An 11,374-nucleotide genomic window follows, 5' to 3' on the forward strand; every position below is an offset into this window, starting at 1 on the left:
AAAATTTGTTCAACATCTGCGGGGTCGGTTTAGCAATGTGTGGTCGGCCATTGTCGTGGGGGAGAATAGGCCTTTCCTGTTGGCTAATGCTGTGTGTTGTTGTGGAGGTTTCTGGTGCATTTCATACATTTTTTTCTGTACTTTACCGCTATAATGGTTTCGCCTACATTACAAAAGTTACAATGAATGAAACGGATCATACCACTAAACAGTCAGCATTACTCTCTTTTAGTGCCAATCTGTCTTCGGGAAGTATCGTGAAGCTTCGTCAGCGTCTACCCACGGAGCTGTGCATCGCCAGTTGTCGTAAACAACCCACTTTTCACTGCAAGTCTCCACCCGACCGAGAAACTGGTCGTCCTTGTTGCGTAAAAGAAGGGGAAACGGCAGTTTTACGGGCTTATCTTTCGGTTGTCATTCCATTTCTTGATGCACTCATTTATCAAGTGTTTTTGTCTTTTAAAAATCTCTTGTGTAGTTCGAAATCGTTCTATACGCTACTTCTAATTCAGAGGTAAGTTCTCGAACAGTTGTGCATGGATTGACTTCGACTAAGGCGTTTAAATAATCGTTGTCTACGTTCGTCGGCCGACAATTTTGGCTATCAGCTTCAAGACTCTCATCGCTGCCATAAACTTTCTTAAACCACCATTGTTCTGTGCGTTCAGTACTGCTTCCAAGGCCAAACACATTGTTGATATCGCGAGCTGTCTCACCAGTTTTAAAGCTTAGGCTGCAATAGAAAATTGTGCGAATTTGCATTTTTTCCATATTGTATTAAACAGATTGAAAAGAAGACGTGCTTATTTTAAAAAAGATTAAAATTTAAATGATCAGATAAAGCGAAAAACTATTCTTAAAAATGATATATAAAGCAAAGGTATTATAACGAGAACTGATTTGAGTATACATCATTTGAAATCAAATTTAAAAAAATCTGCAGGAACTTTCTTCTTAACCTAATCTATATTTCATTTAATATAAGGTTAAATTCTAAAACTGACATCCTTACAATAAGATATATTTTGGACAAAACAAACCACCCACAAAATAAATGCTTTAATAAACATTATAACATGTATACAATTGAATGTTTATGTGTATGTTTTACATATTGTAATTTTCTTTTTTTTAATTATTATATTGTTTTAATATACAGTTCTTTTACATTTAGTTTATTTTTCGATTAAGTTTGGATAATTCTAGCATTTTGCTTATTTAAAACTATTTCGCTTATCTATAAAAATAGGACGTATAGTCGTTTCTGTGTACTGATCTGATTTAATGGATATACTATTGATATGAATGAAAATGCGTTTGGAATACGTATCGACTGCTATTCAGAGTGTTTCGCATGTTGTGGGGCATTGATTTACACCAGTTATCACGAAAAATCACAAACAATACCTTCATTAAATAATTGACTTTGACTATACAAATTGTGAAAGAGGATATATCGCTAGATGCACCATATTTTATAAATTGGTTTCTCTATTGGTCGCTTACCTTTAACCTGTATATAAATTCAAATTGAATAATAACAATAATGGAAATAATGCATCAATATTGCAAATGTTACTTCTTTTCCTTCTTCTATTACCACTATTACTAGTATTAATATTAATAATAATAATAATAATAATAATAATAATAATAACAACAACAAGGAAGGATATTGAACACGTTGATAAGATAATGCTTAACCGAAATCTGCACTAAAAGGGTAGGAAAAACACCCTGAAATTCTGAAGAGTTATATTGTTAGTCGAAAAACGCCGATTCTTATAAGCTGTAATCAGTTGTAAACTGCTCTTGCGGAAATTAAAAATGATTGATAACAATGAGTAAAAGAAATGTAGATTCAGTGCAATTTTCATTGGAAACTCGTAAAATATAACATTACTTTATTGATATTGAACAGTCACTGGTAATGACTCGTGTAAGAACTCCTAGTAGATAATAATAATGATAATAATAGTAAGAAGAAGTAAAAGAAGAAGAAGAAGAAGAAGAAACAGATGTTAATTATATCTACTGAACTCACACATACGCGTTCAAAAACGTCACATCACTACATGAAAAGCTAATTCAGTACCTAAAATGATGCATCCATGAAGCAGACGTGCCAGAATGGATGATAAAACGTAGAGCCAAACTAGTTCAAAAATACACACCTAAAAGAAATATCCCCAACAAGTAGAGGCCTATAACATGACTACCAACAATGAGGAAAATATTGATAACACAGCTAAGGGAACAAATTTACCACTCCATTCATAATCGCGAGCTTCGAGAAACAGAAAATATGGTCAAAAGGAAAAAAAAGAGGAACACATGGCCTACTTTACAGAGAGGAAAACATCCTGAAGGAAGTAAAAAGTTGGAAAACTTACATGACAATACATAACTGACATTAAAATCCAAAATTGTATCTTCCAAGGGGGCTCCCTCTCACCACAACTATTCATGATGCCCCTTTAATAATATACTTAGAAAGTGCCAAGCTGGATAAAAATTCACTAACACAGATGAAAGAATGCACCACTTTACATACAGAGACGATCTGGTACTATTTATGAAAACTATTAAGAAATAGAGACGCTAATAAATACAACAAAAATCCTCAGCTAAAATATACCAGTGGAAAAGTGCGCACTGCTGATTACGGGAAAAGAAACACTAGAAGCACCGGAAGGCACCGGAGTACCGAACCACATAATGCCAATAAGTAAACATGGCAGCTACATATATATGCAAGTCTTCAAAGCGGACCACATTGAAGCAACAGAAATGAACAGAAAATTGGAAAAGAATGTCTCAGGAGGACAATACGAGTTCTCGAAGCAAACTATATGTAGAATCTTAATAAAAAAACATAAACACATGAGTAGTGCCACTAGTAAGATTCACGGAACCGTTTTTAGGCAGCACCAAAGAAGAACTGAGGCAACTTGATAAGAATACTAGGAAACTCGTGACTATGCACCATGCACTACACCAAATGAATGATACTAGCCGACTCTATGCGAAAAGGAAAGACGGAGGAAGAGAAATGGTTTGCATAGAAGATGTATTGATACCAAAAAAATATTAGAAAAACACCTAGTGCAGAACACTGAAAGAATAAATAAACTGAAAAATAAAACTAAATCATCAAAGTGGCAGGATGTCGCCCAGGATAAAAAAAATCCCCTCAGCATAAGCACTGGACCATATGAGGAAAATAACGGTGCACCTTCTCCTTGTGATGTTTCCACAAATGAAAACACTAAGCTGGACACTCCACCGGACCAGTCAAATTCTAGTCCTGGAATCCGGCAAGACCAAACAAGAACAACTAAGAAAAGACACCAAGTCAAGTGGTCTCTTGAGGAGAAAAAAATTATTCTACACTGTTTCGCATACTCCAGGTATGAGAAATGGGGGGAAGAAAAAACACAGTATTCGAGGCTCAAATAAAAACTTCACCATTACCAAAAGAAAAATCAATAACCACAACTAAGAACTTACTTTCAATTGTATCACAAATACATAAATATCTCCCAAACGATGCTAGAGAGTCAATTGAGAAGAAAGCTTTTAGTGAAGCAGCGATTGATTTGACCAAATCTAACAGTGCTGAATATGCCCAAACCCAGTGGAATAGGAAGGAAAATGAACATTGATTTGGTCAATGGAATACGCGAAATTAAATACCAAAAACTCACATACAGTTGTAAGCAATGGCAAAATATTTTTAAGCACCACTGCCCAAACAAGAAGGGGATTGAGAAGGAAAAGTTAACATGCCAGAAATCTAATTTTCTGAGAAACAATGTCTTTTCTGGTGAGCAAATATCCCAGCTAAAAAAAGATGTCCATGAAATGGCTAAAAACAAGATTTGCCCAATTAGCAATCCCCTCCCTATACCCAAGATCTGCCATGAAGACACTACAGCAAGAAGATACTACAACAAATTCTCACCTGACACAGCTCCAAGTCTTAGATGTCTACCAAAAACAAACCAGAAATATGTCCGCCATGCCACTCCATCAAATAATGCAACATCTCCCTAGGAATCACTCCCAACAGATCCAACTCAATTTAAACAACAGTATGTCCCACTTCAATATGTTACATTTGACGCGGACCAGTTGGAACTAGAGGAAGAGCTGGTCAACAGGATAGAAATATCACGATGTCTAGCTGTTGAAGATCGGTCCAGACTGATAAAAATTAGTATGAATAAATTCTTCAAGGTGCTTGTTTCAAAAGTCAACGATTCCCTCGAAATAATCACTCCGATTAACGCACCATTGAGTGAAATAAATCATACAACATACGGGGCAGCATAGATTATTTAATTAAAACTCTTATCAAAACACCAGGAGGGTAAAAGAGGAAACATGAAGGCTAAATCATATAACTCAGCCTGGAAACGAAAACTCCAGCAGAAAATAGACAGACTCCGAAAGGAAACTGCCCAGATATATGCATTCCTATCCTGTTAAACCCCAGGCAAAAAACTAAATAAGAAGGTGAATAAGTGGAAAACTTATTATTCCCTCCAATACTAAGCACAGCTTAGAGCTAAGTTGGCAGAACATCAGGCTGAGATAAAAGCCTTAGCTGAACAAATAAAAAATAAAACCAAAAACTTTGAAGCAAAAAGGATCAATAAACTTTTAGCAACAAACCCAAGAATTGTCTATAGGAGCCTCGTTAAAGGAGAAATAAAGTTGAGCTCCTCACCAACACAAGAAGAAGTTCAAAACTTCTGGAAGCCACTCTATGATGATACTAAAGTACATAAAGAAAACAACTGGATAAATACAATCAAAGAGGAGAGCAAGGAGAAAGAAAAGATGCCAGCTCTAAAAATTACCAAGGAAGCTGTCTGCCGGAAGGTAGCTCAGTGCAGTAATTTCAAACCCCAGAAATAGACCAAATACCAAATTTATTGCTGAAAAAAATGAGCGCGCTTCATCATTACTATGCCAAGGCATTTAATAGAATCATCAGTGGAGATGAAGAGCCGCCTAATTGGCTTACTGTAGGCAGTACATCACTTATTCCCAAAAATGAGGACACCCACATGGCTAGCAAATATACACCAATCTGCTGCCTCACAGCAATCTACAAGTTCCTCACAGGGATAATCGCTGATGCAACATATGACCATCTGATTGAAAGTGAGCAGAGGGGGTGTACAAGGAAAAAGCTAGGTACAAAAGACCAACTCCTTGTAAACAGAACCATATTAGAAGACTGCAGAAGAAGACAAAGAAATCTGTCAACGGCCTGGATTGATTACAAAAAGGCATTTGACAGTATACCTCATTCCTGGATACTTTGCTGTTTTAGGCTGTACAATGTGCACACTGATATTACATCATTCTTTCAAAAACAAATGGCCAGATGGTGCACATCAGTTACATTACAGCACACAGAAGGAAGGATACAGACCCTAAACATAATGATCAAACGAGGAATATTCCAGGGAGACAACCTCTCGCCGCTCCTTTTTTGCCTCACAATCGATCCACTAAATAAGCTACTTAAGCGATCCAATGCTGGATACAAGCTTAGCATGGGCAGACAGAAGGAAGAAAATAAAAGAGTAAACCATCTACTCGTTATGGACGACTTGAAATTCTATGCAGAATCCGAGAAACAACTTGTCTCTCTGATAGGCATTGTTAAAAATTATACAGAGGACATCTGCATGGAATTTGGATTCGACAAATGCGCTAAGTGCACCATAAAGAAAGGATGAAAGACAGCATCAGAACATCTGAATCTTTACAATGGCTCTATTGAAGACCTTGAAGAGGATGCTATCTATAAATACCTGAGAGTAAAGGAGAATGAGACACTTGAATGTGGAAAGATGAGAGAAAATGTGCAGGGAGAATACTTCAAGCGACTTAAAAAAATCCTCTCATTAGAACTGTCACCAAAAAACAAAATTACGGCCATCAACCAATTGGCAATACCCGTTATCTCTTATGGATTTGGCATAATCAATTGGCCACAAAACTACATCAATAGCCTTGACGTAAAAACTCAGAAAATGCTGGCCCTTCATAAAGTCATTTACAAACATCAGTGCATGGACAGGCTGTACTTACCACGGAGAGAAGGTGCTTTAGGCCTCACTGAAATCAATCACGTATACCGTGGTAAGCATAGGCCAATATATCAAATGTTCTTCTGACCCAAAGATAAAAATGGTGAATGAACATCACACCTGATGTTTGCCTCAGCAGACGTCAACTACAAAGCTCGGTGAAAATTTCAGTGGTAACACACTGGACAAACAATAGAAGAATATGATAACCCAGCAACCCTTATCACCCGAAAGAAGAGAAAGGAGTACACAAAAAGGGAACTAAAGACAAGACTAGAAGGATAGCAACAACATAAGAGAGCAGGCAGGTTCATGGAAGAACTGAACCAGAGCTACATTGACAAGGAGACCTCACTACAATGGCTTAAAAGTGAAACTTTTCCATTTGATGAAGAACGATTAATTATAGCTGCACAAGAGCAGGGCTTACTCACAAATGGATTTAAGAAAAAAAAAAACGACTAATGCAGATTCTGTCACTCAGCTGTTGAAAGCCCAAGCCAACTAATGTCTGGATGCAAGATCCTTCTAGCCGATGGTCATTACATTGCTCGCCACAACAAAGTATATAGATACTTACATTAGAAGATCTGTGGAGAGATGCAAGTAGATTGGTCGTCGAACATCTGGGAACATGAACCACCAGGATAACACCAAATGGAAAAGTGATAGTATTATACGACAAAGACATACAGGCAAGCAGATACATAAAAGACAAGGCCATCAAACCAGATATAGTAATATGGAACAAGTCCGAAAGGACTGCACTCATTATCGACGTCACAGTTCCAAACGACTTTGACCTTAATAGAGCAGAACGGGAAAAGATAACAACAAATCAGGACCTAAACATGATCTAAAAACAACATGGTCTCTGAAAGAAATAAACATTATACCAGTTGTGACAGGGGCAACCAAGTTGTGAGGAAATACAGATAGCAGCCATAAAGGGAACAGTGTCTATTCTTAAAAGAGCCCTAGGATATAAATTTAAACTATAATAGAATCAAGTGCTAGCCTTAGAAAGGAGCCCCTTGATCTCTTCCAACTTACAAAAGTAAAATAAAAAAAAGAATAATTATCGCAGCAAGCGACCCTGAACAAAAAGAACAAGACAGAAATAGGGAGATAAAAATAAGACCAGAAAAGAAAATGAGAAGAGAACCAGCTACACGAATAACTTATAAGGATAACAAAAGATGATACTAAGGAAAACATTTGAGCATGGCTACAAAAAGAAACCTAAAGAGGGAACTGACTCCGCAGAAAATCAAGCTATCAAAACAAACCGCATCAAATCAAGATTCGACAAGACATCAGAAAACAGTAAATGCAGACTCATTGAAAAAGAGTCGAAACAAAAAAAAACACATATTAACAGAAATCAGTTTACTAAGAAGAATATAATAATAGACACGATTGAGTTGCAGTATATTAAGACTTATGCAGACAATTGCATCTTGAACATACTGACAACCGACAGAAAGATTTTAAAACAAAAGTCACAAAATCCAATGAGGTATAGATATACAAACGGATACACCTATCCAAGTTAGTAGACATGATGCCATAATAGTTTTTAATTATTGTATAAACAATAAGAAGAAGAAGAAGAAGAAGAAGAAGAAGAAGAAGAAAAGCATTGTCACTTTTACTTTCCGTTATTTAAAAAATGCATTAAAATTGTGTCATATTTTATGAATTTTAAAATGAGGTCAAAGTAATATAGTTAAAAGTTACAAAATAAATACTATTTGTATGTTGCAATATACTAGTTTTCTATTATGTCTTAATTATTAAATAGTAAAATCAAGAAAATTACACGTAATTCATTTTCGATTCAATCATGCATTTTCGCAAATCGAATATGAAACTTCGGTTCGAAATAATGTTTTTGGAAGTCTGTAATTTATTATTGGTTTTATAATATTTTTAAAGATTTCTCCTCACCGCTCTCTATGCAATATTAAAAATGGCGTCCATTTAGCCATTTTTGTTCATTTATAATCGAAAGTAAATTAATCCATTTTGTATTATTAAGGGATGAAGAAATGTAAAAAAAAAGAAAGAACAACTGATGATAATAAGCCAATATTGTACATTTTACACTTGCTAATAATTCTAAAAAATAAATGATATCAAAATAAATAAGTTAAGAAAAGAAACTGAACAAAAGCTCAGAAGAGTAGCATATGATTTGGTAAATTTCGTCTGAGAGTAAACGAATTTTATAAATATAAAAATTGCACTACTTGATGGCAAATTCAATTTGTGAAATAACATCTGCGATTACGCAGTTGAATTTAATTTGAAAACCACGGATTTGTTGCCATCAACATGAATAAATCTATAGGATTCTACGCTATTAAAAACTATGAAGTAGAAAAAAACATTATCAAATAATATTACAATAGATAGAACAAATCTAACAGCAACGTATCCGTTATATTACTTGGGAAGCCATACACACATATGCACGTGCATAATCGTATATATATATATATATATATATATATATATATATATATATTTGTGTGTATTGTGCATAGATATGCCTTTGTACATACATATGTACATACACACGTATAAATATATATATATATATATATATATGTGTGTGTGTGTGTGTGTGTGTGTGTGTGTGTGTGTACCGGCGAATAAAACTAGATATATCTCTCTCTTTCTCTCTCTCTCTCTGTCTCTCTGTATATATATATATATATATATATATATATATATATAGAGAGAGAGAGAGAGAGAGAGATAGAAGTTAGAATGTTATGTAATGGGTGGTATTAAGATGACGTATGTATTATTCGTATTCGTATGTGTTCGTATTAGGAAGAATCTTAGTGTGTTCGTGTGTGTGATCATGTTGTGAGATGTTAAATATTATATATATTCATTGTGAGTGTTCATATTGTTGAGAGATGGAGACATTGGTGAGATATAGAGACAGGGAACATATAACTACAAAAGAAACTACCCTGTAATTCAATAAGAGGAGATTTATGAATATATTGATAGATAGACTGTGAGATAGTGCATTTGCCATTTACGTTGACAGTTGTACATACAATTTAAACATTCCCTTTTACTTTTTTATAGCACTTTTATCAACTAGACCAAACTGAAAAGTATTTTTCGGCCCTATTTGGCTCCTCTGATCCTCTAAGTATTTACAGTCCTCAACTTAAACCTGAAAAATCAGATTTAACTAAAATTAAAATACATCTGAACAGATTAGTATAAAAATTATTCTGCATAAAAATATAGAAATTGATTTGGATATAAGACATTGGAAAAATAAAAAAAATAACTTACCGTTTGTAGAAGGGGGCAGGTACAAATAATGTGCTCAATCTGACAATTTTCTATGTTACAATTTACATGAGGGTCGTCACAACTAAAAACTGGCAGATTGCAAGAAAAATACGAAATATCAAATAGTGAATCCAGTTTTTCTATCCAGAATTTCTTTTGGGAAACGGGGTGAGACTTTCTATTAATTTATTTGCCCTTCTTGAAACATAGTGCAATCACCTTTTTTAAAATAGCTATTTCACTGAAAAGAAGTAAATATGGATGAACCACTTTCCAAATATCCATGACTTCCGTTGTTATTAATTTAGAAATAGCAAAATATGAAAGGTGAGGATAAGTATTTATCAAATAGTAATTATATTGAATATTTTTTCGGTAAACTGGAGACTCCATTTTATTTAATGGTTTAGGTAGACCGGAATATTTCCTTATAGTTTTACTGCGAGTTGAAATCTTAGATTTTCGGGAGATTTTGAAGAAAATATTTGAAAAAAAAACACTCCGATATAAAATGACACAAATAATTTTTAAATAAATTTGATTAAAAATTTTGGTGCCTATGCATTTATGTTACGGTGCTATTTTAAACATCGTATTTTCAAGTTAAATTCGATGTTAAAATAGTTTACTAAATAATAATGTTAATATTTCAACACGGTAACATAAGTGCATAACTACCTTATTTTTAAAAAAATAAATTTGGTAAAATTTAAAATAAATACAATAAGTTCAAGTACTGCTTACCTTAAATCTGAGTTCGGCCCGGAAAGTTTCTTTTTTATGAATAAACACTACCTTTTTAAGATAGAAACAAATCAAAATAATTATATACGTTGTATTTTTTATATTTAAGTCTATTTTAATAAAAAAAAGTCGAGCGATAAATTAAGAGAAAATTAGGTGCAAAGATGATTCAAGTTTTATTAAAAATGTAAACAGTAAACATATAAAAACACACGGAGTGGAAATTTCAACCGGTGATTCCTTTTTATTTTTGATATTTTCGTTTCATCTCTAAAAACACGGAATAATAAATTTTAAAATATGTATTATTATAATGTATTATAATTTTTTGTTCATACTCGTATTTTATTTAAGCGAAATGTACACGAAGTGACACCAATACTGTAATAAAACCCGAATTTATTTGGTATTTAAGTTTGAATGCTCAATGAAATACAAAATTAAAAAAAAATATTGTGGTAACTTTTCACAGTATTTTGAAACTTTCTTCATTTAATACAGTTCCAAAATCGAACTAATATATATATATATATATATATATATATATATATATATATATATATATATATATAACTAATATATATATATATATATATATATAATTATGTGGAGGTAGGTTTATTTTATTTTTATTTTTATTTTATCTTATTTATTTATTTTTTATTATTATTGTCAATTTTTAAATTTACAAATTATTTTTTATCGCTATCCCAGAATATAATTTATCGTGCACACAGTTGTTTGCTATTTCTCTCCTACAGTTTAATAGATGCTGGGGTACTTTAAAGTATAGGATATAAAATTTTTCATTCAGGCATAATTTACGTTTGTCTTGTCCATAATTAGTATTTTATTTCTATTATGGTTGTTGTTTGGGGTTGGTTTATTATTATTATTATTATTATTATTATTATTATTATTATTATTATTATTATTATTATTATTATTACAGTACGGTAGCTTTTGGTTGTCCAGCATAAGAGCAGACATTAGGAACACGATTGTTCAAAAAAGTGGTTCTATGAGAGGAAGTTGCTGCAGAATGTCGGATTTGTGGTAAAACCTCAGAGTCAATTGCGCACCTTGTAGCAGTGTGTAGTGGACTGACCCAGAGAGAGTACCGCAAAAGACACGATCGCATGGGTCTCCGGATATATTGGGAGGTTTGTAAGAAGGTTGGAGTGAAGTGTGCTGGA

General features: G+C 33.5%; 1 pseudogene; it reads right to left on the bottom strand.

Moving 5' to 3' along the window:
- Positions 1 to 459: 459 nt before the first annotated feature.
- On the bottom strand, positions 460 to 771 carry LOC145261172 (histone-lysine N-methyltransferase SETMAR pseudogene; annotated as a pseudogene).
- Between the last annotated feature and the right edge of the window lie 10,603 nt (positions 772 to 11,374).

Source organism: Euprymna scolopes, chromosome 37 (genome assembly GCF_053919585.1).
Source record: "Euprymna scolopes isolate OS-2025 chromosome 37, ASM5391958v1, whole genome shotgun sequence".
NCBI lineage: Eukaryota > Metazoa > Mollusca > Cephalopoda > Sepiida > Sepiolidae > Euprymna > Euprymna scolopes.